The sequence below is a fragment of the Engystomops pustulosus genome, chromosome 7 (genome assembly GCF_040894005.1).
Source record: "Engystomops pustulosus chromosome 7, aEngPut4.maternal, whole genome shotgun sequence".
NCBI classification, from domain to species: Eukaryota; Metazoa; Chordata; class Amphibia; order Anura; family Leptodactylidae; genus Engystomops; species Engystomops pustulosus.
In genome coordinates, this window is record NC_092417.1 from 141,404,602 (window position 1) to 141,420,632 (window position 16,031).

Genomic DNA, 16,031 nt, shown 5'->3' on the forward strand with positions numbered 1-16,031 from the left:
TGGGTAAGAACCCAAATTGTACAGAGATACAATATTTGTTGAACAATTGTAATAGTAGTTTAAATTATTCTTCTGATATTGCACCATGTATGTGTCCCTTTGCTTTTAATCTTGTAACATTGTATTCTTCTACTAAACATTTTATGTACCTGAAGTTTTCAATTTAGAAGAGGGGCTGTAGCTGCCACGAATCAGCTGTGACGTTTGAACAGCTGATTGTGTTAAATATCTGTGTACTTCACTTGCATGTAGGATCATGATTAAGACGTGAAGCCTGGAAACTCGTTGATCTGCCTGTGTATCGTGTTGGTGTCTACTTTTGCATCTTAGAATATGGAGAAGTGATTTAAAGGGGTATTCCGGGAATATGAACGTCTGATACAAAAACCCATAATGCTATAAATAAATGAATGTAACAAAACTTACACGTGTCACAAAATGGAGCTTCAATAGTTTGATTTTATGATTCACAAAATTTTATGGCCTCTCTAAAGTTATCACCAAGATGGCTGCCACTGGAAACTACAAGTCCCAAGATCCTTTAGTTCTCAGTAACTCCTCCTCCCTCTTATGCTCTGCTCCCAGTAATGATGTAACAGGTTTTCTTGCACTGTTACCATAGTAATGATGTGTAGCTGCCATCACCAAAACACTGACTATACTGGATGCACTGCAACCAACCGACTACAGCCAAACGTAGTGGTGATCACATGACCTGCCCAGGCAGGTGCAGGACATGTGATGTGGACATGTGACCAGCGGCCATCTTCTGTCCTGTGTCTGCTCTCTGCAACGGACCACGTTACCGTACTGATTAAAGGGTCAGTAGCATTTTAATTCTTCATCACAGTCTGTCAACAGAATTTTTCTTCTAACGGGTGCAAAATTTTAAATAACAACTAATTACACATTAGTGTTATTGGTGCCGGCGAAACCCTGGGTCGGGCGGACATGAAAGCTATTTGACTTGTGATATGCACATTTTTAATTGAATCTTGTGAGTATGATGAATTCAAATAAATTTTAACTTTGTTGGAACGTACCACACCATCTGCCTGCATATTTTCTTCCAGCTACAAATATAATTAAAGAAGGAGAATGAGGGTGCGATGGTGCTAGTCTGAATGGTGACATACTTTCAGCAGGAGAAACTGAGGATTAGTGCCATTCATCGGTGGTTAAAGATGGAATAACGAGGGAGAAGAATAATATTGGGAGCTCCGGTCATAGTAATTTTCTCTATTTATGTGGACTTTTTCTAAGACTGTGTGGACCGGTCTTATACCGTGAGTAGCTCCTTAAGGGGCAAACTGTGCAACAAGAAACTGTGTTTCTGTGCTAATTACACATTAGCTTATATTTTAAGGACCCATTTGCATATGAATTATGCTGATTCCTGGAATACCCCTTTAAGGAAATATTGGAGTGTCCACTGAATGCTTTTCCTACTTGTTCCTTGTTTCTCTCTGACTGATTTAGATTTTGTACCAGAGCACCATCTGAGATGATCAATAGATCTGTGACCTTGACACAAATGTTACATATGGCACTTTAACCCCTAGGCGCACCAGGACGTTATACTATGTCCCTGCGGCTACATGCTAAGCACTCGGGGACGTAGTATAACGTCCAGCTTCTGGGTCCGGCTCACGAACGGAGCTGTCTATCAAAGCTGACACCGCGCTGTAACACCCACGATCGGAGCTGACTCAAGCATGACCGCGGCATGTAAGGGTGTTCCTGCTGTGGATCGGATCCCCCATGCCGCTTACCGGGGGATCCCATCCACTTCTGTGCAGCCCCGAAGTCTGCCGAGTGCTCCGGGGCTGCCCGATGTCCCTGCCAGTCAGATCCCTTCCGGGCATGCTCTGCATGCTCAGACAGTTTACACTGCTCTACAATGAAGAAGTATTGTAGAGCAGTGTATTGAACTTGAACCAGCGATCAGAGCATCACTGGTTCAAGTTCAAGTAAGTATAAGTAAAAACATGTTAAAACACTAAAGTTAACACATTAGAATAAATAAAAAATAAATACATAAAAATATAAGCCCCTAAAATGACACTTTCCCGTAAAAACACTTAATAAAGTATAAAAAATACAAACACACAAAAAAAGCCACATATTTGGTATTGCCACGTTTGTAACAATCTGTATAATAAAACAGAATCATTACTGGACCTGCAAGGTAAACGCTGGGGAAAAAACGCAAAAAACTTTTCGAAAAAGGATAATTTTTAATTAATACCTTTAAAAAAATGATCTAAAAAGTGATTAAAAAATGTTACGCACTCTAACATAAGACCACTAAAAAGAACAACTCTTCTCGCAAAAAATAAGCCCCTAACCAGATTTGTCAGCCAAAAAATAAAAAAGTTATGCATATGAAAAGATGGTGATGCTAAAATGAACAAAATTGTCTCCAAATTAGTTTTTATTCAGTAAAATTGAATAAAATACACAAAACCCTCACATATTTGGTATCGCTACGTCCGTGACAATCTGCATAGTAAAACAGAATCATTATTGGACCCGCAAAGTGAACCCCGTAAAAACAACCTCAAAAAACTCTCCAAAAAAAAGATAATTTTTTAATTAATACCCTTTAAAAAATGCTCTAAAAAGTGATTTAAAAAAGTTACGCACTCTAAAATAAGACCACTAAAAAGAACAATCCTTCTCGCCCCTAAGCAGATTTGTAAGCCGAAAAATAAAAAAAGTTATGCATATTAAAGTCGGTGATGCTAAAATTTACATTTTTGCCTAATTTCTTTTTTTCAGTAAAATGGGAACTTTTTTTAAAAAAAACTATATAAATGAGATCTTTTCGTAATCGTGGAGACCCATAGAATAAAAATAATATACTATTTTTAAGGTATGGTAAACGGCAAAATTAACACAAGAAAAGTTCCTAAAAATTTATGATTTTCATTTCTTTCACCAACAAAGAGTTAATAAAATCTCACCAATTAGTTACAGATGACCCAAAATTATGTACCAGAAAAGTGCATCTCATGTGGCAAAAAAATAAGCCCCTATATGTCCACATTACAAAAAAAGAAAAACATTGGGGGTCATTTACTAAGGGCCCGATTCGCGTTTTCCCGACGTGTTACCCGAATATTTCCGATTTGGGCCGATTGTACCTGAATTGCCCCGGGATTGTGGCGCACACGATCGGATTGTGGCGCATCGGCGCCGGCATGCGCGCCACGGAAATCGGGGGCGTGGCCGAACGAAAACCCGACGTATTCGGAAAAACCGCCGCATTTAAAAACCGAAAAAGTGTCGCTTGGGGAGCGCTTACCTTCACCTGGTCCAGCTCGGTGCATTCCGGCGCGTTGAGATGATTTTCAGCGCAGCAGCGCCACCTGGTGGACGGCGGAGGAACTAACTTCATAAATCCCGGCCGGACCCGAATCCACCGCAGAGAACGCGCCGCTGGATCGCGAATGGCCCGGGTAAGTAAATCTGCCCCATTATATCCTTTACAATTTGACAATGCAAATCTGCCCTGGATGACGCTTCTTCCATTCTATGCCCAGCCGTATAACCGTACAACAGGATCCCACCAATATGGGGTATCGGTGAACTCAGGAGAAATTGGGTATCAAACTTTGGAGCCCGTTTTCATCTAATCTGACCAAAATGAATGTATTGTTCAAAATGATTACAATTTGTAGAACGCATCTCGATTTTGTTTTAACCCCTATAAAAGACCTAAAGGGTTAACAAACTTCTTAAAAGTACTTTTTCATACGTTGAGGGGTGTAGATTCCATAATGGAGAATTTACGAGTCTTGCTATAATTAAGGCCTCTCACAGTCAATTAAAAGTTGAACAGGTCCATCTAAATACAGGGTTTGGATACTTTCCAAAAAATGTGAAAAATGGCATCCAAATTCTAAGCCTCACAACATTCTAGTAAAATATTTGGAATCTTAAAAAAACATGCCAACATAAAGCAGACATTTGGGAAATATAAGTTATGAATAGTTTGGGTGCTATGACTAACTGCTTCAAAAGTAGAGAATTTAGAACTTTGAAAATAAAGAATATTTAAAATTTTTTGCCAAATTTCAGTTTTTTTTAATAACTAAACACAAAAGATATGATCCAAATTTTTAAACTAATTTGAAGTACAGTACAATATGTCACAAGAAAATCCCCTGGGTATGTTAAAGTGTTCCAAAGCTATAACCACTTATAGTGACACAGGACAGATTTGAAAAATGGGGCTGTATCCTTAAGGCCATAATAGTCCCGAAGGGGTTAAATGTATTCTAAAGCATGTATTTGTTTCTATTTTGTTTTGTTTTTATTTTCTACTAGATTTTCCAATTTCAAGCAGTTTTACATTAAGATCCAAGAAACCAAGTATGTAATTTACCACCATCTGCTACTGTCTTTCAAAAAATGTGGTGTTCATTTTATCTGCAAACTAATAAAGTAGATGGAAAGGTTTGAAAAACTTTTCTTTTTCATGATAATTAATATTTTTTTTTATATACAAAAACAGTTTTTTAGTCAAATCTACTGAGGATAAAAAAATTAATACATTCTGAAAAATACCCTTTCTTATGGGAAAACAGGAACACACAATCACGAATCAATGGGAAGCCTAGAAAGAAAAGAGTAACAATGAGCATTGTATGTAAACAGAGAAGTCATTGGAAGTGTGGCAGGATGCCATTGGCTTCAGGCAGAGGCCTGCAATAGTTATTTATGGGGGTGGAGGTCATTGTTATATTCTGACTTACAAAGTGATATATCACCATGTAAATGAATGGAAGTGATATGTTTTCCTTTGTAACAAAGTCCCTATCATAGATGGCAAAAATTTAAAGTCATTTTTAAACGGATCAGATTTTTTTTTCCAAAAAAAAGCCTTAAATTCTGTATTCCCTTAATTAAGTAATTAAGTAAAGTATATATTTATATGATCTGTAGTTCATTTGTTCTGAAGGACAATGTAGACAGGCACTTCACCAAAAAAATTTCTGAATCATCCTGATGCCCAGTGTACCCCAATGGGGCTGTCACTTTGTAAAGAGTGGGCGGCATAATCCCTTAGACCAGTCCTGTTACGTTTCCTTTGCATGGAGTGCACTTTACCCGGTGCTATAATACCTCTGTTGCAATGAATTGTCATCACAAACTGAGCTACTAGACAGTTATTTGTGGTTATCTGCACGTGGACAGACCACATCCTTTCATGACCGTTTCTTGACAAACCTTCTGTCTTGAGTTGATGCATAAGTATTAAACACATCACACATTTTCTAAGTAAATATATTTCTAAAGGTGAAATTGACATGAAGTTTTTAACCAAATGTCAGTAACAAAACATCCACACTGGCAAACAAACAAACTATAGATGTGCATGAGTTAAGTGTAATAAAGAGAAATGGAAATAGAAGGGAAAAAGTACTGAAATGTATTTAATACTTTTACAAAACCCTTTTTGGCGATGACCGTTTTAAGACACCTACATATCCAGACGGTTCACTTGGCTTCTTCTATGAACTCTGAGCTTTTGTTCCTTCTGTAGATTTTCTATTGGATTCAGGTCAAGTGATTGACTGGGCCATTCTAGCTGCATAATTGTGAAACCAATTGAGAGTTTCCTTGTCTGTGTGTTTGGGATAATTTTCTTGCTGATGTGTCCATCCTTGTTCCATCTTAATCATATTGGTAGGGGACTGCAGATTTTGTTTTTATCAAGAATGTCTTGTTACATTTTTACATTCACCCTTTCTTCCAAATAGGACATTTGCCAGTGCTGAATGCTTAAAAACTGTCCGTCAGCATGATTTCCACCTCCAAACTTCACTGTTGGTATGAAGCTCAAAGCTTTTGGTCTTCAACATGGTGTTCAACATGACATCCTAAGGGCTTAATTCTGATCTCATCTGGCAGCACAATAACTTCCTAGTATTTTACAGTTTTTTCTAAATGTTCTCAAGCAATGGAGTCATACCTGGTCAGCGTGCATACAGACCATTGAGATTGAGGCCATTACGTATTGTTTTCTTTGAAATAATCGTACCTGCTGATTCCAGGTCTTTCTGCAGCTCTCCACAGGTGGTGTTCTTAGACTCTTCTGATAGTCCCTTTCATTCCTCTGTCTGGTCATGACCGTTCCATGGTGAAATGAAGTTCTTTCCACTTCCAGATTATGCCCCAACAGTGTTCAATGGAACCTTCAGTAGTTTAGACATTCTTCTGTAGCCATGTCTCCTTTTTCATGTGTTCAACACTTTTTCTCATTATTACACATTTCTTTGGCAATGTGATCTGGATGGACTGTTATCGACACCTGGTGAGGTCATGTCACCTTTAGAAATATATTTACTTAGAAAATGAATGTATATACATACACTCACAGATATGCATGTATATGTTTATATACTGTGTATATATAGCAGCATGCAGGAAAAGTTCTGATGCTCCAGTTCCACATCGAGGGGTCATTTACTTTCTCTTTTTTTTTCTTTTATATTTGCAACTTTTTTGGCACACCTGAAATTCTGCACTAAAAATTGTGACTTTTCACATATATCTTTAGAAAACAAATAGGAGCACATTTACTAAGAATCTTTCAAACTGCACTTATAGTATTCTGCCTGTGTATAATGCGCCGTATGCCAGATCCATTAAGAACGAGCGACAGAAATCATGAATTTGTCGCTTCCCTGCACTGGCCCGACAGAGTTCAGCAACTTTTTTGTTGTGCACCTTTATCATAGGACGTGCAACAGACTTTGCATGTTAAATCTGGCGCCCGGTCCGACGGAGCAGCGGAACACCCATTCATTTGTGTCGCTTACAGACTAGCACAGTTCGCCACAAAATGGTCGGATGCAACACATTTGTGGTGCAGACACTTGTTAAATACTTGTGCAAGCAGTTTACGATAGAAAGAACAAAGTTCAAAAGAAAACTGGCACAAATGTGCCCCGTAGACTTTTATAAAAGTTGCAACCGCAGTAAAAAGTCACAATTCCACTCCACTCCCAGGCAGCTATAGAAAAAAAAGATCTGAAAAATGGGGCTGTATCCTTAAGGCCATAATAGTCCCGAAGGGGTTAAATGTATTCTAAAGCATGTATTTGTTTCTATTTTGTTTTGTTTTTATTTTCTACTAGATTTTCCAATTTCAAGCAGTTTTACATTAAGATCCAAGAAACCAAGTATGTAATTTACCACCATCTGCTACTGTCTTTCAAAAAATGTGGTGTTCATTTTATCTGCAAACTAATAAAGTAGATGTAAAGGTTTGAAAAACTTTTCTTTTTCATGATAATTAATATTTTTTTTATATACAAAAACAGTTTTTTAGTCAAATCTACTGAGGATAAAAAAATTAATACATTCTGAAAAATACCCTTTCTTATGGGAAAACAGGAACACACAATCATGAATCAATGGGAAGCCTAGAAAGAAAAGAGTAACAATGAGCATTGTATGTAAACAGAGAAGTCATTGGAAGTGTGGCAGGATGCCATTGGCTTCAGGCAGAGGCCTGCAATAGTTATTTATGGGGTTGGAGGTCATTGTTATATTCTGACTTACAAAGTGATATATCACCATGTAAATGAATGGAAGTGATATGTTTTCCTTTGTAACAAAGTCCCTATCATAGATGGCAAAAATTTAAAGTAATTTTTAAACGGATCAAATTTTTTTTTCCAAAAAAAAGCCTTAAATTCTGTATTCCCTTAATTAAGTAATTAAGTAAAGTATATATTTATATGATCTGTAGTTCATTTGTTCTGAAGGACAATGTAGACAGGCACTTCACCAAAAAAATTTCTGAATCATCCTGATGCCCAGTGTACCCCAATGGGGCTGTCACTTTGTAAAGAGTGGGCGGCATAATCCCTTAGACCAGTCCTGTTACGTTTCCTTTGCATGGAGTGCACTTTACCCGGTGCTATAATACCTCTGTTGCAATGAATTGTCATCACAAACTGAGCTACTAGACAGTTATTTGTGGTTATCTGCACGTGGACAGACCACATCCTTTCATGACCGTTTCTTGACAAACCTTCTGTCTTGAGTTGATGCATAAGTATTAAACACATCACACATTTTCTAAGTAAATATATTTCTAAAGGTGAAATTGACATGAAGTTTTTAACCAAATGTCAGTAACAAAACATCCACACTGGCAAACAAACAAACTATAGATGTGCATGAGTTAAGTGTAATAAAGAGAAATGGAAATAGAAGGGAAAAAGTACTGAAATGTATTTAATACTTTTACAAAACCCTTTTTGGCGATGACCGTTTTAAGACACCTACATATCCAGACGGTTCACTTGGCTTCTTCTATGAACTCTGAGCTTTTGTTCCTTCTGTAGATTTTCTATTGGATTCAGGTCAAGTGATTGACTGGGCCATTCTAGCTGCATAATTGTGAAACCAATTGAGAGTTTCCTTGTCTGTGTGTTTGGGATAATTTTCTTGCTGATGTGTCCATCCTTGTTCCATCTTAATCATATTGGTAGGGGACTGCAGATTTTGTTTTTATCAAGAATGTCTTGTTACATTTTTACATTCACCCTTTCTTCCAAATAGGACATTTGCCAGTGCTGAATGCTTAAAAACTGTCCGTCAGCATGATTTCCACCTCCAAACTTCACTGTTGGTATGAAGCTCAAAGCTTTTGGTCTTCAACATGGTGTTCAACATGACATCCTAAGGGCTTAATTCTGATCTCATCTGGCAGCACAATAACTTCCTAGTATTTTACAGTTTTTTCTAAATGTTCTCAAGCAATGGAGTCATACCTGGTCAGCGTGCATACAGACCATTGAGATTGAGGCCATTACGTATTGTTTTCTTTGAAATAATCGTACCTGCTGATTCCAGGTCTTTCTGCAGCTCTCCACAGGTGGTGTTCTTAGACTCTTCTGATAGTCCCTTTCATTCCTCTGTCTGGTCATGACCGTTCCATGGTGAAATGAAGTTCTTTCCACTTCCAGATTATGCCCCAACAGTGTTCAATGGAACCTTCAGTAGTTTAGACATTCTTCTGTAGCCATGTCTCCTTTTTCATGTGTTCAATACTTTTTCTCATTATTACACATTTCTTTGGCAATGTGATCTGGATGGGCTGTTATCGACACCTGGTGAGGTCATGTCACCTTTAGAAATATATTTACTTAGAAAATGAATGTATATACATACACTCACAGATATGCATGTATATGTTTATATACTGTGTATATATAGCAGCATGCAGGAAAAGTTCTGATGCTCCAGTTCCACATCGAGGGGTCATTTACTTTCTCTTTTTTTTTCTTTTATATTTGCAACTTTTTTGGCACACCTGAAATTCTGCACTAAAAATTGTGACTTTTCACATATATCTTTAGAAAACAAATAGGAGCACATTTACTAAGAATCTTTCAAACTGCACTTATAGTATTCTGCCTGTGTATAATGCGCCGTATGCCAGATCCATTAAGAACGAGCGACAGAAATCATGAATTTGTCGCTTCCCTGCACTGGCCCGACAGAGTTCAGCAACTTTTTTGTTGTGCACCTTTATCATAGGACGTGCAACAGACTTTGCATGTTAAATCTGGCGCCCGGTCCGACGGAGCAGCGGAACACCTATTCATTTGTGTCGCTTACAGACTAGCACAGTTCGCCACAAAATGGTCGGATGCAACACATTTGTGGTGCAGACACTTGTTAAATACTTGTGCAAGCAGTTTAAGATAGAAAGAACAAAGTTCAAAAGAAAACTGGCACAAATGTGCCCCGTAGACTTTTATAAAAGTTGCAACCGCAGTAAAAAGTCACAATTCCACTCCACTCCCAGGCAGCTATAGAAAAAAAGATCTGAAGATAAAAAAAACCAAAGGCCAAAACCTGGTGCCACACCACATTTGTTAGGGTAGGATTCAAGACATCCTCTTTTAGTGTGCGTTGGCTGCGTGTTTCTAATCAATAAGCATGCGTGCACATCATAAGAAATTAATTCAGACACATTTGCTGATTTAAATCTCACTCATGCGATCATGGCCATGGCAAATCTGCACTGCTAGAACTTTATTTGGTTTCACAAAACTATATAGAAATTATGGAAGAAGCAGAAGGGGCGGAGAATTCCCAGCTCGTGTAGTCTCTTGATTGGAGAACTTCCTTGCTGTTGCTTATTGACGTCAGGATGGAAGTCTTGTTGACATTCTTTAGCTTTAATTGTTTTCGTTATGATCACGATGCCGGCGCCATCTTATAATGAAGTCTCTGTTACAATGATTTTAGGAAAATAGAACAAGTAGAAATGACAGGATTTGATCTATCAGCAGGTTTACCTTAACAGTCCCCCCTAAATCCTGGAATTTCTCTCGGCTACTCTTAGTCTAGAAGGACCTACAGATCTGCCCATATGTGCATCGTTCTCCTCTTCACCAGTTGGATGACAGCAGACCCCTGTTGGGTTTGCCCCCATTTAGTGGACTTTCACATATGGGAATCAAATCTCTACTCTACCTTTCCCTATTCTAGGGGGGGCTTGATATGTTTCAGGGGTGGTTGATCTTAGAGGGATATCTTCATTATGCAAATTTAGGTAACTTGAGTAAGGGGTCTTTGGCTTGTCTAACTACTGATACCCATGATACTAGGTGGACTTGATGGGGGGACCACATAACACACAATAAGTGATAAGAGCAAAATCACAATCCTCAATATCACCCCCACTTACAGGAAACCCTTCCAATCCCCCAACTACAAAGTGAAGGATATAGCGTCCACTTCCGAGTTTCTCTTGGGTTCCCTGGACAGTCCTTCAATCTTTTCAGGAGCATGGGTAATCGATCCATAGGGGGCGATGTCATCCGGGATGTACATGCAACAAGTCACTCCCACCATCTTACAGACTCCTCCCTTCTCAGCAAGGGTCATGTCCCAAATCATGCGGTTCTGGGAAGCATCTCGGATATAATTCACAAATCTCTGTTGATTACAATAAAAACAGTTACCCAACCAACATCTTTGCTCATAGCTCTCTGGGGAATAATGGACTCTAGACCTGCCCATATCTGATTGTGGGCCTTGTACTCCTCATCTGGGACCCCCCTTGGTGCTCCCACTGTATCTATATAAACGTTGTCATATAGGTGCTTCTCTCAGACCTCCAGAATCCTTTGGGATTCTCTACCTTTTCTTATGTGTCCGATCAACCTTATCCCTGGGGATCACGAGGAAGGGATGCACAAATCTTATCACAGTACACTCACCTTCCCAGCCTCTAGACCTGACTCTCCTATCCCCACAAATCCAGTACACATCAGACACTGCTAATACAGGGTTACTTGTGCTGTCAATGTTAAAGAAGGTCATTGTCTTGTTGCTCCAACTGTAGGTAAAGTCTCCTACCCTGGGGGCATCCTGGTCAGCCCTATAGATACAGTGATAGTCATGGTTGGGGTGTCCCTGAGCATACAGTCAGTCAGAAGAGACCAGCTAGCAAGAAGAATAAGTAAGTTTGCAATAGAAAGTGTGGAAGCATGCTGACTTCCCTCTAGCTTCACAGACGTGGCACTGGTCAGCAGGACTTGCAAAGGACTGTCGTAGCGAGGCTCCAGACTCTCTCTTTGGTGTCTCTTCACCACCACGTAGTCTCCAGGCTTCAGGTTATGCGTCCTGAGGTCTCTGTTTGGATCTGAAAAAGGAATCAGAAACACTTTTGTCGACCTTTTTCAAGGCCTGGCTCAACTGTATGGCATGTTCCACCTGGTTTCCTGCCATCATCTCTAGGGTCTGTGGGAAGTAGGGGCTTAGTCTGGGTGCACGGCCAAAAAGTACTTCAAAGGGGGACAATCCCATCTTTCTGTTAAGGGTGGTCCTATCTGAATGGTGGGCAGCAGGAAAGCACTAGCGCCATGGTTTCCCTGTTTCTTCCATGGCCTCCTGGATCTCTAACTTAAGAGTGCAGTTTAAAGTATCTCAAACGCACCACTAACTTGGGAAGGGTAAGGGGTGTGCAGGGCCTGTTCTACACCCAGGAGGGACAAGGTTTCAGGTCTTTACCTGTCCAGTGAAGTGGGTTCTGCGACCGGACTCTATGGTCTCTGGAAGTCCAAACCTGCAGAAAAATCTCACTCACCAACTTCTTGGCTGCAGCTCTGGCAGTAGCCTTGGTCACGGGAGAAGCTTCTGGCCACCCTGGAAAGAGATCAATGCACACAGGCACGTACTCCTACGTACCACTTTTTGGTAGCTGGATAAAATCCATCTGCAGTCTCTGGAAGGGATACAGCAGCTTGGCTGTCACCTTCTGTGGGGACTTTACCACCTTACCCGGGCTGTGGCGGGCACAGACTATAAAGGCTTTCACTAGTCTAGTGACAGGGGTAGTAATGCCCGGGCAAACCACTTGCGGTTTATGATCACTAGCATGGCCATTTGGAATATGTGTGTGTGTCCGTGGGCTACTTGACTTACTGTCGGGTGCAGGGCTCCGGCCAGGCACACCCTCTCTCCCAGCATCCAGGTCCCATCTGCATCTGGGCTCCAGCTTTCCTCCACACTCCCTTCACTTCTGATGACTCTCAGGCCACCAGGGACTGGAACACCTGTGGATCAAACTTTTAGCTCAGAACTCACCGCTGAGACTTCAGGACAGTCTCTGGGCTCCATCTGTGCAGCTGCCTTCGCCATCCCGTCAGCCACATACTTGCCCTTGGCTTGTGGAGTTACCAAATTGTGAGTGCTTTAACTTTTACTATCCTCACCTCTTGTGGAAGTAAGAGAGCATCCATGAGCTCTATAATCAGCGTGCCATGCTTAACGGGGGTCCCTGCAGAGGTGAGGAAATCTCTAGCCTTCCATATGGGTTCATAGTCATGTTTAGACCCCAGAACTATACCTTGAGTATAGATGTTTGCCCTTTTACCTTCCACCAGCTGTAGCGCTTCCCTGAGTGCCGTCACTTCACCTCCTGCGCTGACCTTTGTGGAGGGAGTGGTTCTGCTTGTACTACCTCATGTGCGCCACTGACCACTGTATATCCAGTGTAGAACCGTCTGTCTTCTCCTGCAGACCTGGAGCCACCTATGAGAAAAAAACTCAACATCTGGGTTAATCACCCTTCTCTCTCCCCCCCCCCCCCCTCTCTGAATCCTGGAAGACTGGCGATAGAACGAAGGATTCAGAGCTGTGCACCTTATCAGTGTATCCTGAGGCATCAGGAGTGCACACTGGAGTCTGAGCTGTCTGGCCTTGGCTCAGATGCTTGGGCTGTACTTGGGTGAGGACACTGTGCAAGGTATGTGGGGTTTGCACTGTAACTGAGTGATCTAGGGTCTAGGATCAGCTCACTGGTCTTGCTGAGTAGATTGCTGGCTGCAGCTACTGAGACATGAGGAGCTCCCCTCACAACTGAGTCTAACCGGGCCTAATAGTGGGCCACTGGGGAGGCCACCAAATTCCTGGGCTAAGACACCTGTGGCCTACATACTCAGTGCAAAATAAAATAAAAGGTCTGGTTCAGTGGCATGTGCCCAGGGCCAGGGCAGACTTGCCAGCTTAGGGCTATGGAATGCATCAATTGCCTCCTGACTAAGGGCAAATGGGGAAGAGGCAATGCAGTCAGAAAGGGGTAGCAGACCTTATCCCAGGCCTGCAGGAGCTGGCCAGTCCTAGAAACATGTGAAGAGGCTTAGGGCCTCAGGGCAGGGGCACATTCTGGACTGCCAGCTTTCTTTCTGGTGTCTGCCTGTGGCTGAGAAGCAGTGGCCTAAGAAGACCACCTTCTCCTGGCAATACCGGAGTTTGTCTCTGGAAACTTTGTAACCCTCTGGAACAGAAAACACATAAGGTCAATAAATGCATCCTGGCAAACAAAAACAGTAGGTCCTCCACATACTGAAAAGGAGAACATCCAGTAAGGGGCTAGTCTGCCAGTCTACTCCCTGTAGGGCCGTGGGGTACTGGCTGGGTGAGTTTTACCCCCCTTGTGGGAATCTACATCAGGTGTACTGGAATACTGAACTGGTAAAGGCAAATAGGTACTCACAATCCTCATGTAGGGGCACAGAGAGGAAAACATTTGCCAAATCAATAACAGTGAATAATATGTCACTCTCAGGGACTGCTGCCAGTTTGGGCTAGGGACCACTGGGCTTAAGTACACTCATTGGCAGCTTGGAGGTCATAGACCATCCTACATGTATCCAGCTGTTCTTTCTGGGTCTTTTCCAGAAAGAACGGGCTAAAATCATCATCGGACTAGCAGAGGAGAGTTCTACAATGAAAGGCGATAACTCTGTTTGGGGGGGCTGTTCTCGCTGACATCCTTGTCTGTAACCACCCCCCCTTATCTTGCCCTGTGGGGGCCGTCTCCGCCACTCACTAAAGTAATGTCTCCTCCCCGCAACGCCCACTTGGGTTGGTCGGTTGAGACTTCCGGAGATGTTGTCAATCTCACTTTGGCGTGGTCTGTGAAACATCCTCTATTCCCTCTGTACGTCAATGTGTCAGAGTCCCTCCACCACATCTCCAGCCCAGTGTTCTGTGCTTCCTATAAAGTTCTGGCCAGACTCCAACGTCTCAATAAAATCCAGGTACACTTAAGATGGTTTTTAATCAAAAAGGAACAAAAGTCAGTCATAGTCTCTGTAATACAGTTGGGGGGCTCGTTCTTGCTTAGTCTGTTCATGGGGTACACAGGAGAACATCACATCATACTGTATTCTTGTTCCACAATCAAATAAATTCCTTCAAGTCTTTTTTAGATTGTCAGGGAGAACTCTAAATGCAGCGATCTGCCCCCTTCTGTAAACAACTTCAGCTTACTGTAGCGTCAAGGTCAGAACAGAACACAAAGTGATAACACAGCTCAGACAGAGCCCTAGATTTTTGGAGAACTTCAGCGTCAAGGCCATGTACATGTCTTCACAAAAGAAAACGCAGCTCCAACAGCCCCCACCCTTTTGTTAACCCCTTAAATGCCAGAAAGCAGGTGCCGGAGACATTGTAACACTTTTTCATAGTAAATTTTCTCTAATTGTCGGGATCAATAAATTTTAATAATACTGCACCAGCAGCAGAATAGTGAGTGCAGTTCTGGGGTATAATACAGGATGTAACTCAGGATCAGTACAGGATAAGTAATGTCATGTATGTACACAGTGACTGCACCAGCAGCAGAATAGTGAGTGCAGTTCTGGGGTATAATACAGGATGTAACTCAGGATCAGTACAGGATAAGTAATGTCATGTATGTACACAGTGACTGCACCAGCAGCAGAATAGTGAGTGCAGCTCTGGAGTATAATACAGGATGTAACTCAGGATCAGTACAGGATAAGTAATGCATTTACAATGTGACTTGACTTTTTATTATTACATCTCAGCAGTGCCTCCAATGTTAGGGTAGGATTCAAGACATCCTCTTTTAGTGTGCGTTGGCTGCGTGTTTCTAATCAATAAGCATGCGTGCACATCATAAGAAATTAATTCAGACACATTTGCTGATTTAAATCTCACTCATGCGATCATGGCCATGGCAAATCTGCACTGCTAGAACTTTATTTGGTTTCACAAAACTATATAGAAATTATGGAAGAAGCAGAAGGGGCGGAGAATTCCCAGCTCGTGTAGTCTCTTGATTGGAGAACTTCCTTGCTGTTGCTTATTGACGTCAGGATGGAAGTCTTGTTGACATTCTTTAGCTTTAATTGTTTTCGTTATGATCACGATGCCGGCGCCATCTTATAATGAAGTCTCTGTTACAATGATTTTAGGAAAATAGAACAAGTAGAAATGACAGGATTTGATCTATCAGCAGGTTTACCTTAACACATTCACCTAAGTCATCTCTCTTTCTGAGCTGCTTAGGAAAAGTTACCTACAATCAGATATTTTATGTTAGAAATAAGCCAAATTCTAGTCATAAGCACAGTAATAAATCTGCCTGATAACATAGAAATGACTGCTGACCTTCAAGTTCAAAGTGAGTGGAAATGGAGGAGTACAATAACCGTTTAGTGACTGATGTAGATCCCAAT

General features: G+C 41.2%; 1 protein-coding gene across 3 annotated transcripts in view; it reads left to right on the forward strand.

Annotated features, from left to right (window-relative positions):
* The first annotated feature begins 758 nt into the window (after positions 1–758).
* The window catches only part of GAL (galanin and GMAP prepropeptide), an 82,655-nt gene continuing 67,382 nt past the window's right edge, over positions 759–16,031 (forward strand). Inside the window, exon 1 of one of the 3 annotated variants that reach the window (XM_072114321.1) lies at positions 759–821. The gene's annotated coding sequence lies outside the window, so the exon portion shown is untranslated. The remainder of the gene's footprint in view (positions 822–16,031) is intronic. The other 2 variants (XM_072114322.1, XM_072114323.1) reach the window with 2 other exon arrangements.